General features: G+C 34.4%; 1 protein-coding gene across 1 annotated transcript in view; it reads right to left on the bottom strand.

The window, feature by feature from the left end:
* Positions 1-6,377, bottom strand: part of LOC123524606 (uncharacterized) — a 13,866-nt gene extending 7,489 nt beyond the window's left edge. The window contains exon 1 of the mRNA XM_045302910.2: positions 4,818-6,377. The gene's annotated coding sequence lies outside the window, so the exon portion shown is untranslated. The remainder of the gene's footprint in view (positions 1-4,817) is intronic.
* Positions 6,378-13,753: the final 7,376 nt, after the last annotated feature.

A 13,753-nucleotide genomic window follows, 5' to 3' on the forward strand; every position in this document is an offset into this window, starting at 1 on the left:
CATAGTAATGTCTACCTTTCTTTGTTGTGCATCTCTATGAAGTGTAATATTTTTAGAATTTTTTACAGTTTCATTTATTTGGTTTTTCGCAATGATTCCCAATTCTGTGTTAAATTTTTTAACTGTTTTAATACTTGGTAAATAGTCAATTTCAACATTTAAGAACTTTAGTACAGTTTTTATGACATCACCAATATTTTTAACTCCTACATTTAGACTGAGAAGACTATAATATATTTCCCGCACCTTTGATTTAAATGGAGAACCTTTGGATGATTTTTTAGCTTCTATTACAATAGGTTCAATGTCTTTCTCTTCATTTCTTTGCATTTCAAGTCTCATGTCCTCATTTTCAACATGCATATTTTCAATTTCATTATGTAACTGTCTTATTTCATTTTTATTAAATTGCATGAATGGATTTATCACACCTGAGAGCCCTTTTTTTGTGTTCAATGCTTATTTCATTTATATTCTGTTTCAATGACATATTTCACTTTTGTATTTTTTTATGTTACAATCTTGTCTTGAAATTGTCTGACGAAGTACTTTAATTGTCTTCAACTTGTCTTGCAGAATGGCGATATCCATTTTCAGTCTTCTGATTGTATTATCTTTCAATTTATTGCTGAATATAATAGCGTCTGCTTCTGTAGACTTAAAACTGCAGCATGTGGTGTAACCATCATGTGTAGGGTTTTGGTTTTGTCACTTTCCCCTATGGAAATATCTTATGACCGGTACTTTGAATTCAGACTCTAAAAAACTCCATGCATCTCTCATTTTTCTTTGTTAATTTTAGATGATTAACCTTTCTCTTGGCAAGATAAATCTTATTATATATTGCACTTGATAAATCTCTGTTTTGTGGAATGTTTTCCAATTTACAATAACTTTTTTCATCTGTTTCTGATTTCCTTTTTCAAAGTCCATGATATCTATTGCTTGCTGGTATGTTAGCATTTTGGCAGTTCAAAAATTTTGGCAATATATATATACCCGCAGTAGCTAGAAAGTTTACAAATAATTATATCTGTGTGAGAAATCTTAATGCTTTTGCAACTTTTGAATACCTTAATTTAATTAATTTAAGAAGGGACATAACTCTCTAAATATTGCTGACAGACTAATGTCCACTGACATATATGTGCACACTGGCAACTCTTATTAGATGGTGACACCAGGGTGAGTAGTATAGCTCTCCATATTATTCCAATAGTCAAGCTTAAAAGCTTTGCATAAAGACTGCATTTTCAAAGTCTTGGAACGTCTCTCACTTCATTCTTTCTTACATTGAGATTTTTGTAGAATTGTTGTCATACTTGCATAAAACAGGTTGACAATGGCAAGAAAACCATGTGTACTAGTAAATTTTACTACCTTCCACAAACAACTGAAGTATGTCCGAAATATTTTGGTAAACATAATAAATAGCACACTGTTCTTGTGTACCTTGTTCACATTTAAGTTTTCTCTCCCTATCTGAAAAGAAAGTAAAAATCAAAATTATATTGTACTTACATTTGACTATATTCTTGTTTTTCAGCTGATGCACACTTCACAACATATCTGAAATAAGAAAGTTAATAAGTATAGATACTTATTGTAATACATGAAAAATAACAATGCACTGTAAACGTTTCTAAACACTATTCATTTAAGGAAATATCTCAACATTTCAATTTCAAGTCTTATGTATGACAGCAATATCATTTAATTTTTAAAATGACAGAACACTGATTTCTCTACATGTCACATAAGGACATGTGTAAAAAGACTACATGTGGATCACCAGTCAGTCTCAAGCTCTACACTAAATAAATCAATAAATAAAATAATAAGTAAAAGAGATTTATATGAAATTTATAGAAAAGCTACAGCTATCATAAGTAAAGGTGATAAATCCCAATATAGACAAGGCAGTCTGAAAGACAGCTAAATCCCCCGCCACTGCTAGGATAGTGAAATGTAAACCTTCTACCTTTAGCTGGGACCTTGACCTTGAACTGACATGGCTGACTCATGAATTCTGCACAATGTCTTGATGAGGTGATCATTTCACCTAAATTTCATGAAAATCCTTCAAGGGGTTTAGGAGATATAGAGGTCAAACCTTTGACCTTGAGTTGTGACCTTGACCTTGAGTTGACATGGCTGGCCCATGAGTTGTTGATGAGGTGATTATTTGACCAAAAATTGATGAAAATCCTTCAAGGGGGTTTTTGGGGATATAGAGCGACACAAAATGGAAGGCTCAAACCTTTCACTCTAAGCTGTGACCTTGAGCCGGCATGGATGACTCATGGGTTCTGCACATTGTCTTGAATAGGTGATCATTTGACCCAAGTTTTATAAAATTCTTCAAGGGGTTTAGGAGATATAGAGTGGACACAAAATTGAAGGCTCAAACATTTTACCTTGAGCTGTGACCTTGACCTTGAGCTGACAGGCTGACTCATGGGTTCTGCACACTGTCTTGATGAGGTGATCATTTGACCCAAGTTTCACGAAAATCCTTTAAGGGGTTTAGGAGATATAGAGTGGACACGAAAGTGTTATGGACGGAAGGACGACGAACACCATTCCTATATCCCCCCCACCATTTGTGCCGGGGGATTAAAAAGTTAATCATGAAAGATTATAATATACCACTCTGCTTTCTTCACTGAAGACAAGATGATCAAAACTCGTCTCAAGTAGAAACACCACTACCAAACACGTAATACCCTGCAAATTCATAATATAATTTTTAAAAAATCTCATTTTAAATAAGTGATGTCATGAAATACTTAGGTAATAAATTATCTTTGACTTAAAGGACAAAATTAAACTAAGCTGCTCCAAGGCTGACATCTTTTTAACAAAAGTAGTTCCATTCCCTGGTAGAATGCTTTGAAGAAAGATATCCAAGAAACATTTATGTCAAATTATTTCATAATATGGCTAACAGTTTAAAGAGAAGACTTTAAAGAGTATTGTTTTGGTTGCCATAGCAACAATAATTATGCATTTATTACCTAGAATTCAAGAAATCTCAAAGGGGGCCAAGAAACACATATTCGTTAGAATTTTGTATGAAAATGGTATAAAAATCATGGTCTTGGAGATGTTTTTTTTTTAAAGAAAAATTTTGGACAAAGATGGATGGACAGACATCAATTGATAGATACGCTCAGTTTGAGCACTTCATGCTCAAGTGACCTAAAACCACAATAAAAACTCATAGCCACATGCACTTAAAGCAGTAAAAATACCTATAAGAAAAATCCTTCAGTTAACCAGGCGTGTCGCACAATAGTCTCAACTGACTGACCATTACACTGAAAAATTAATATATACATTAATTATTATCAGTAACATGATTTCTTAACAACATACAAAAACATATATTTTTATGATATCATTTTTTTCTTACGACTATGACACTTTCGCAACAAAATTTCATTTGTGTACATAAATAAAATTATGTTAATAGATACTTTTGAAATTTTAATAGTTTTCACTTAAGCACCATTTGCTATTTTTCACCTCACGGCATTGTTTGTGATTTCAATACTGGTGCTACTAAACACAGCTCCACTCCCGAGATCAGCCATACGAGACATGAATTAACAAATAAAAAAATACAAATGACATTACCCTTACATTAAATTCATGAAAGGAATCAGTGTATACGCAACGCATACAGTACATAATTTGATAAATCAATATTTTTATGGAAATCATTTCAGCGGGGTCAAGTAACCGGACCCCTAGCCGCTGCCATTTCATGTTAATTTTAACTGACATGTGGCAAAAATTGCTAGATAATTAGTAATCGAACTTTGTCGAGTACGTATTCAAGTTATTGCAAAACACATTTTCTTCAAGTTTGGTGAAAATGAGAGGCGAAATATTTGACTTAAGAACACGAACAAGAATTGCGCACTGACAGTGTTGTGGGAGACATAATTATTGACTTCTAAAAGGCGAAATATTCATGCCATCTCATCACATTCTATTCAACTGGCATGCTGCAATAAGCAGACAAGTATGATATCATAATTCTCAAGTTCTATACAAAATTTTTTCATACCGCCCTTTCAAATTTTTTTTTCAATAAATAAAAAATATTTTTAAAATGGGAAATAGCATTTTTGGCCTTTACTTTTGATATCAAAATAAAATATAAATGTTATAAATAAGTGGAAAATATCAAATAGACTATAGAAATTAACGTCATCAAATCCGTCGTCATCTTTACAAAAAATATTTTCCAAGAATAATCAAGAGCTCTAAATATACGAAAACAACCACAGCGATGTATAAATGCATTACCTTTCTGTACATCATACCAAAACCATACCAAAAACTTAGCAGAAATTAGTTATTTAATTTTTTTTAGCGAGCACATTTGTTTACAAATCGGCCTAATTTGCATATTTTCCGTGGTGTCCGGATTCCCCCTTACGTATAAGATCTTCAGGCACTGATATGTATGTTCATGATATCAATATGTTCCTATATACAAACCAAACGGCAATACATACTCAAAAATAGCTGTCATTTACATTTTCTTTGTGAAAACTTTCAAGATTCTGTTGCCGGTGTAGCGTCTCAAAATTCCCGCATGTACTGTACGGCGCTCCGTAAGAATCTTCGTATCGTGACATAAGCGATATACGCTTCAGTTTTTACTCTTGATTTGTTGTTGTTGTCGCGGATAAACTGGCTTAGGTACCATCTCTACTATATAGATATATATGAAATTATGCAGAGCAGGCAGTTACATTAAATGTTATTTTATTTTTTTAAGAATTTTAGGATTTCATCCTTACTCTCTTAAATCCATTCATCTTTCTTATCATTACAGATGATGTTGCAGGGACGCCAATCAGCTCCGGGTGGAACTTTCTCTATGCCAAATGCTGTCTTTTTTTGACGACTATTTGGTTGCAGGTGCAACGAAAAAGCCGCCTCTTCCCTCTTGACCTGAAAGTCTTGTTTCTCTCAACGGCTGTAAGGGAAGAAACATTTTCCCCCGGATGCTGCCTCCGGATGTGGTCGTTAAGACTGTAAAATAACAAAACAATGAACTGATGCTTTCATATTTTTAAATAAGTTGTCAAAGGGTTAGGGTAATACTTATATACAGAACCAAAGATTTTTTTTTGCGATCAGTTTGGCACACTAGAGATGAATTTTTATTGGTCGGGTCGACACACCAAATATTTTTGCCACTCGGGTTAGAATACCGCGTTTGACTGCGGATAACACATACACATAAAATCATTTTTTTAAAACAAAAATTGAAAAACAAACACTAATTAAATACTGGGCGTAAAAAAGCCCAATTTTTAGGGGTGCCCACCCCACCATAGTTCCCATAGAAAGGGGCATAATGTCCAATAATGAACATCAGAATCATGTTTAGAATAAAAGTTAACCCATAAGAACAGACTCTGAAGGTTTTACAAGGCAAAAAAGAAAGTTGCCCAAAATTTCAGCAAGGGATGCATGAATTTGGAGTAAAAAACTTTTTTCTCTCAAGAATATTTCATATCTTTTTTCTAGTGTTAATTTGGGATGCAGAACAGGAATCTGAAACCTTTTAATAGGTATTCAGAACTTTGGTGGATGGGCTGTTTTTAGTTATCAAGTAGTAATCTAGGCAAAGTTTGGGCAGCCCTTACAGAAGAAAAAGGCCTGCTGCATACTCTTGCTGTGTACATACAGCGTATATGATGCGTACATGATGTGTACTGAAATCAAGGGCTTTTAATAGTACGCAGGATATACACCGCACATACACCGATAGTACGTTTGTAGTACACTTTTGACATGCAAATGAGCTCTGCCGCGTACTACTTGCTGCGTACATGCTGTGGACTACATAGTACACAGGATGTACGCTGGAGGAAATTAGTATGCAGGAAATAGTACGCAGCATGTACGCGGCACATACACTTTTCACATGCAAATGAGCCTGCGGTGTACTACCCCTGCGGCGTACATGCTGTGTACTCCTGCGGGGTACATGTTGTGTACTCCTGCGGCGTACATGTTGTGTACTCCTGGCCCGAGTCCTGCGGCGTACATGCTGTGTACTCCTGCTGCATACATGCTGTGTACTCTTGTGGCGAAACTGCTGTGATAATGTAAATTCTTTACCCCACCAACTTTCGTATGCAAATGCTGATCATTTGGACAGAAAACAAGAGCTGTCCGTAAGACAGCCAAGCTCGACTATTCGAAATATTGTCACAGAAGCAGGAAATTATTACCCAAAATGTGAAATATCAAAAGAGTTTTAAGTTAGAAAGGGGACATAATTTGACCAAAATACATATCAGAGTTATGGGACTTGATGTTATCAACTAGTTTTATAACCCCGAAGAAACATGTTACGTTTCAATTCAATATCTGCATTAGTTTTGGGGATAGTAACTTGCATGTAAAACTTTAACCAGAATTTTCTAAGTCCAAAAGGGGGAATAATTTGCTCAAAATACATGTTAAGAGTTATGGAACTTGACCCAGTGAGGTTAGTAATTGACCTAGAAAAAGAATAAATAGGTTTCAAAGCTATATGCCTTTTGGTAATAGCTGTATGTACTTGCACGCAGAACTTTAACCAGGATTTTCTAAGTCCAAAAGGGGGCATAATTTGGCCAAAATACATGTCAGAGTTATAGGACTTGGTGCTATCAACTAGTTTTATAACCCCGAAGACACGTGTGAAGTTTCAATTTAATACCTGTAGTAGTTTTGGAGACAGTTACTTGCATGTAAAACTTTAACCAGGATTTTCTAAGTCCAAAAGGGGGCATAATTTGCCCAAAATACATGTCAGAGTTATGGGACTTGACCCAGTGAGGTAGGTAATTGATCTAGAAAAAGAAAAAATAAGTTTCAAATCTATATGCCAATTAGTAATAGCTGTATGTACTTGCACGCAAAACTTTAACCAGAATTTTCGTAGTCCAAAAGGGGACATAATTTGGCCAAAATACATGTCAGAGTTATGGGACTTGACCCAGTGAGGTAGGTAATTGATCTAGAAAAAGAAAAAATAAGTTTCAAATCTATATGCCTTTTAGTAATAACTGTATGTACTTGCACGCAAAACTTTAACCAGAATTTTCGTAGTCCAAAAGGGGACATAATTTGGCCAAAATACATGTCAGAGTTATGGGACTTGACCCAGTGAGGTAGGTAATTGATCTAGAAAAAGAAAAAATAAGTTTCAAATCTATATGCCTTTTAGTAATAGCTGTATGTACTTGCACGCAAAACTTTAACCAGAATTTTCTAAGTCCAAAAGGGGGCATAATTTGGCCAAAATGAAGGTCAGAGTTATGGGACTTGGTGCTATCAACTAGTTTTATAACCCCGAAGGCACATGTGAAGTTTCAATTCAATATCTACATTAGTTTTGGAGATAGTAACTTGCATGTAAAACTTTAACCAGAATTTTCTAAGTCCAAAAGGGGGCATAATTTGCTCAAAATACATGTTAGAGTTATGGAACTTGACCCAGTGAGGTTGGTAATTGACCTAGAAAAAGAATAAATAAGTTTCAAAGCTATATGCCTTTAAATGATAGCTGTATGTACTTGCATGCAAAAACTTAACCAAGGTGTGACGCCGACGCCGACGCCAGGGTGAGTAGAATAGCTAGACTATTCTTCGAATAGTCGAGCTAAAAACAGAAAAAAGATAAGTGACATGCATCAATAAGTATTTACCCTTACCAAAATAATGTAGATTGATGTTATCAAATAAATTAGTATGCTTTTCTTCATCCACTTTTCAATGAAATAAATCAATTTTTGTAGCATGTAATTTGGTAAACATTTGAAGAAAATGGCGTAACTGCATCAAGGGGAAACAACTTTAATGTAACTAAATATAAGTGTTATGATTTATTATAGACGATGTGTGCGTAGTATGTATTTATTTTGATTAAAATCCATCTGAGAACAATCTAGGACTGGAATTATACAAGCATTTATATACTTTTACGTCCGTAAAAAGTAGCGCACCAAAAAATTTTGGATTGATTTTTTCCTTGGGGCGAGCGAATTAGCCAAAAACGTTCTAAAAATATACGAGCGGCAAATCCGATGAACAACTTTTTAATTTGGTGAGGCCTTAATGAGTTAACATAATTTATAAAACATGATAGAATGGTGTTTTGCTTAAGAGTATTCAAATAACATTGAGAGCTATTAATTCTTCTCATTCGGGCGCTGTTGAGGCATTATCTTGGTAATTATTTCATGTATTACAAAATGTAATGCAACGAAGTTCAAATAAGGCTTTTCAATTATCCAAGTTAGAAAGCTCCAGGTTTAATTCAAAATGAAAAAGAATATATTTTTATACTGCATGCAAGGTGCAGCTCAGAAATCACTAAGATGTAACCTTCACAAATGAACATTGCAAATAGTTTGGCAACTTTTCATTGTTCAGAATACCGGTTATCTGAACTATTCTATGCTATTAAGATAAAAGTTACTCGGAAATCAAGTTCTTGCTTCCAAAAAAAAAAAATGTACAAATCCTTCCTGCATGAAGTGTACTTCAGACTTTTACTTAAAAAAATTCAAAGTATAAACACCAAAAGAAAATGAAGAAGTCCCTCCTGCGTATATGAAGTTTACTTCAGGCTTTAACTTATATAAAAAAAACTAAGTATAAATGCCAAAAGAAATTGTACAAGTCTTTCCCGCATATATGAAGTGTACTGCACAAATTTCAAAGTATCTGTGGTGTACATGCAGTGTACTATTTTCTTGTACAAGTCCCTCCTGCGTACATGCAGTGTACTCCTTAAATTTTCAAAGTCTGTGCTGCGTACTTGAAGTGTACTAGTGACCTCCTGCGTACATGCTGTGTACTAGTCGAAATAGTATGCGGCATGTACGCGGCATGCAGTGTATGTAAAATGTACTCCTCTGGCATACTACTGTGTTCGCGGCATATACACAGCAAATACGCAGCATGTACGCCACAGAGGCTTGCTTCTGTAAGGGAGGTGTTTCTCTAAAAGCTATTAATATACAGATTTGAAATTTTCAGAACTTAGTAACAGGGTAGTTGTCTTTACAAAGCTGAACGTGTGGTTTGGTTTCGAATCAGTTAAGGTACAGGGGAGTCGGCTGAACTTAGGGGCTCGCATTATATCACTGTTAGCAGAAAAGTGGCAATAACTGATCTCCTATCCTCTTACATATCGCGGGCTTAGCGCAAAACGGTTGTAACTCCTTCTTTATTTCATATCAGTTACAACCGTTTTGCGCTAAGCCCGCGATATGTAAGCAAAATTGTCATTATGATGCGTTTATACCAAAAAAATCATATTAAATCGTTTCCTGGAACAAAAATACGGAAAAACCACTACTTAAATACTGAGCGTAAAATAGCCCAATTTTATAGGGGTGCCCACCCCACCCTAGTTCTCATAGAAGGGGTCAAAATATCCAAAAATGAATATCAGAATCGTGTTTGGAATGAAAGTTAACCCATAAAAACAAAATATGGAAGGTTTTCTGGGGAAAAAATATTCTACCCAAAATTTCAGCAAGAATTTTGGGTAAAAAAACACTTTTTCTCTCGAAAATTGTTCATACCGGTACTTGATTTTTAGGGGTTATTTGGGATGGAGAGCACGAATCTGATATTCTTTTATCGCTATCTTGTCTCCTTCTTTGAGAACTTGGGTAGGGTGGGCTGTTTTCAAGGTTCAATCGTAATTTAAGCCAAGTTTGGGGAAGTGTTTCTTTAAAAGCCTTTCAGGTACGGATATGAAATTTTATGAACTGATTAACAGGGTTGTTGTCTTCGAAAAGCATAAAGTACGGTGTTGGTTTCAACTCAAGTAGGGTACAGGGGCGGGTCTGAACATTGGGGAATTTAAACATTTCACCCAGTTTTTCACAAAAACACTTTTTTTCTTCAAAATAGTTCATACTTTGTTTCTAGGGGTAATTTTGTATGCTGAACACGAATCTGAAATCAGTTTATTGATATCTTGTCTCCTTTTATCATAGGTTGGGAAAAAAACCAACATTATTTAAATACTGGACGTAAAATAGCCCAAATTTTAGCGGTCCCCCCCCCCCCCCCCCCCCCCCCCCCGCCCCAATTCTCATAGAAGGGGTCAAAATATCCAAAAATAAACATCAGAATCGTGTTTAGAATGAAAGTTAACCCATAAAAACTAAATATGGAAGGTTTTCTTTGGGTAACTTACCGAATAAACTGCATCCGGAGGATGGTTGCGTCACCTTCGCGTTTCTTCTTCAGGCAGATTCTGCATGTCAACATCTTGGTAGTCTGACAATAAAAATTGAATCAGAAACTGTAGGAAAAAAAAGTTAAGCATGGGACAAAATATCGTGTAAAGCATAAAGAACCCTCTTTCAAAATTTTACATTGTTTTAATGGGGAAAGTAATCAATAAATTACATGTACTGCAAAACCTCGCAAAGCGTTCACCTTAAGTGTATTTGGGTCAAACTTTCTTTTTTTTTAACTAAGACCCCCCTCACAATTGTTTAAATATTCCATCATTCTCAGTACCTCAGAATCAGTTATGGCATTTTTCGACTTTTAACTCATTCAACCCTGTGGCTATGGCAAGTATAATCCAATTGAGCTGAAAATTTACACACTTATAGGTAATAAAATTCTCTAACCAGTGGTATAATTTTTGTCACCATGGCAATTAATTGGCCAGATTTATAAAGAGGGAAAAATGATTGACTGGGGAAATTAAAACAATTCATTCTGTCAACTGTTTTATTATGTACATAAATATGATAATGAGATATATTTTCAAATCTAAATTAAATAAATAATTTAATAAGAATTTAATCTTGTGACAATAAGATTAAAATACAAATAAATAATAGTTACAGTGTACAATATTGCTGAAATACAATCAAGACTGAATGCTAAAATAATTTGTACAGAGGTGTATATAAAGATATACCTAGACCATTTTCAGTTCTAAATAATTCTATCTATTTTTAATAATTTATACTTATTAAAAGTTTTTCATAAATACTTGAAACCTGATTGATTTTTTAATCTGTTGAATATAATAAATTGATATGATATTTATGACAAAGCAATATAAACAGAAAACTATAAATAATTTAGAAATGTATGTACAGTTTTAGAAGAAATTAAACATTAAAAAAATGAAATTACTAAAAAATAAAGCTTTTATTACAATAAAAAAAAATAGAAAAAAAGATTAGTGAAAAAGGAAAATTTTTGACTAGTCGTGAAACTTAAAACTGATTGAAAAATAGTGTCCACAATTTACAAGTTATTTACACTGTTACAGTACATATACACCGGCATATTTTCACATGCACTTTATGCAGCGTCATTTCTGCCCTTCAACAAATCCCTGTGCCACTTCCCGAAACAGTCTGTGCATAAATGCACCTGACACTGTGCACACATATTTATAGGTTCTTTTCTAATTTTGTTTTTGCTACACTGTCGGCATCTACCCTTTTTCTCTCCCTTTTTCGGAAAGTGTCCATTACCAACAGTGGCAAGGGCGGCCTTTTCATTCTCGACATAATCACCAATCAACTGCACACTGGTTAGGCAAAACGACAGTCCTCGCGTTGTTACGTCAGACCGAGCGTATCTGACCGCCAAGGCTCAAGAAAAAATGGCGAATTCAGATAAGGATATTCAGGTGAGGCATATTTCTTCCCTTGTATTTTCCATCGTATGCACAATTTAATTAAATGACCAGTCTTACGGAATATCCAAACCATATCTCCATTCGCCGAAATATTTTATATTACTAGAAACAGAATAGTTTCGGAGTAAAAAGCAACAAAGTTTAGCGAGTGACGTTCTAGTGGAGGACGGACGTTTTGGCCACGGACGTTTTGGCCCGGACGTTTCGGCCTAGGACGTTTTGGCCAAAAATATTGTTGAAATAGGATGTTTTGGCCAATTTTTTTTTTTTTTTGCAAAATATGCAAATTCTGATTTTGATATTACTATTTTATCGTTATAGTATAATTGATCGTTTTTTAAAGAAAAATTGTGATTGTGATATTTTTTCTAATTGTTTTAATCAGTGCAAATTATTTTATTTATTGTCACACTTGTAGTACTGATAAAGATCAAAAAGAAATAATTAGTAAGATTATTATTATTATGTTTGTTGTTTCACTTGATAATTATAAAGTTTGTTTTTGATCATAAACATCAAAGAAATAATCTCCAGACAATATTTTGCATTCTATGAAACCAAAATTTATTTTTGGCCAAAACGTCCTACCCCCAAAAAATGCCTGGCCAAAACGTCCTAGGCCGAAACGTCCGGGCCAAAACGTCCGCTGGCCAAAACGTCCTACATTCCGTTCTAGTGGCGATGAAACATGTAAAATTGTTCACACTTTGTCCTCTGTTTATCAATATCAACGTAATCCAGCCATCTTCTGGTACCGGAAGACACTATATACATCTGTAATGGGTTGCTACAGAACTTACTTTGAAGAATGTATTCTTTATGCCGTTTAAACGCACTTTTTAAAATGCAACGTTAGGGGATACCTATCGCAATACACCGTTGATGTTCGAGAACCACTTTCGTAAATGATTTTTACCTAAAACAAACGCCAAATATGTACTTATCCTTTAACAATCAATTGTCATTAACTTACACTCACCGGGAAACGAATTCACGATCTCGCGATCCGTACATCTTTGCTCTCCCTATTGAACTAGGCGGGCGAGACTTTGAATTCATTTGTCCTACGTACTAGTACGGCCTGGTTAATTCCAATAACCTTATATCAAACTGTTTATTATCAAAACACTTAAACAACTGCCGTGTACATGAATTTGATATTCTTTTATCATATACTTGAGAAAAAACATCATATTATTGAATCCAAAAATTAAATGCTTAACAAGAAAAAGACTTTCACAAATTTGACTACTTATAATTAATCTTGAGCATAGAAAGTGAAAGTTTTTGGCGTACTGAATGATATACAAGGATGGATACTTGCATGGAATATTAGTCGGCCATTTAAAGATTCCTGTATGAAATAATACTGAAAATATCATACTGATCATGACCTTGGGTGAGGCTAAACGTGGAATCATCTTTAGGCTTATTAAATAAAAAATGACGTAAGATCTGGGCTAATGCACATAAATTCATTGTCCAAATTATATCAAATTACAAAGATATTACATTTTTCTAAAGATTTATATTGTAAAATTATAATTATTTATATGGCACAAAACCACAAAATATGTTTTCTTGGTAGGTGCAATTATTTCATAAGAGAAGTGAGCTAGACTAACAATTCTACTCAAATGTGAGGAAATAAAAGTAATGAACGGATAACAAACTGTATAATCAAGGGATTTCCTATCGCCTTTATGCAGTCTACAGAAAAACGTGTAAACTATAATATTATACAGTACTCCACTTTTTCTTAAAGTTCACTTTTCTCCGTCAGCGGTTTATTTTCTTACAGAGTAAGATGTCCTTTATGCAAGAACTGCTTATCGCATACCATTCTTGTATCCAAGTCGTTCTGCATAAGAATGCACACATCTACAATGATCCTGACACCTATTTTCCATGAAATTGCGGCCACAAACTGGGTACGCTTAGGTTATACCTGCATAGAACACCTGCAACACGTTGACTTGAATTGATGTAGTCGTTTCTGCCGTTCAAGTTTGTCTTTTCTTGTGAACATGTGTTCCGATT

The sequence above is a fragment of the Mercenaria mercenaria genome, chromosome 3 (assembly GCF_021730395.1).
Source record: "Mercenaria mercenaria strain notata chromosome 3, MADL_Memer_1, whole genome shotgun sequence".
In the NCBI taxonomy this organism is placed as follows: Eukaryota; Metazoa; Mollusca; class Bivalvia; order Venerida; family Veneridae; genus Mercenaria; species Mercenaria mercenaria.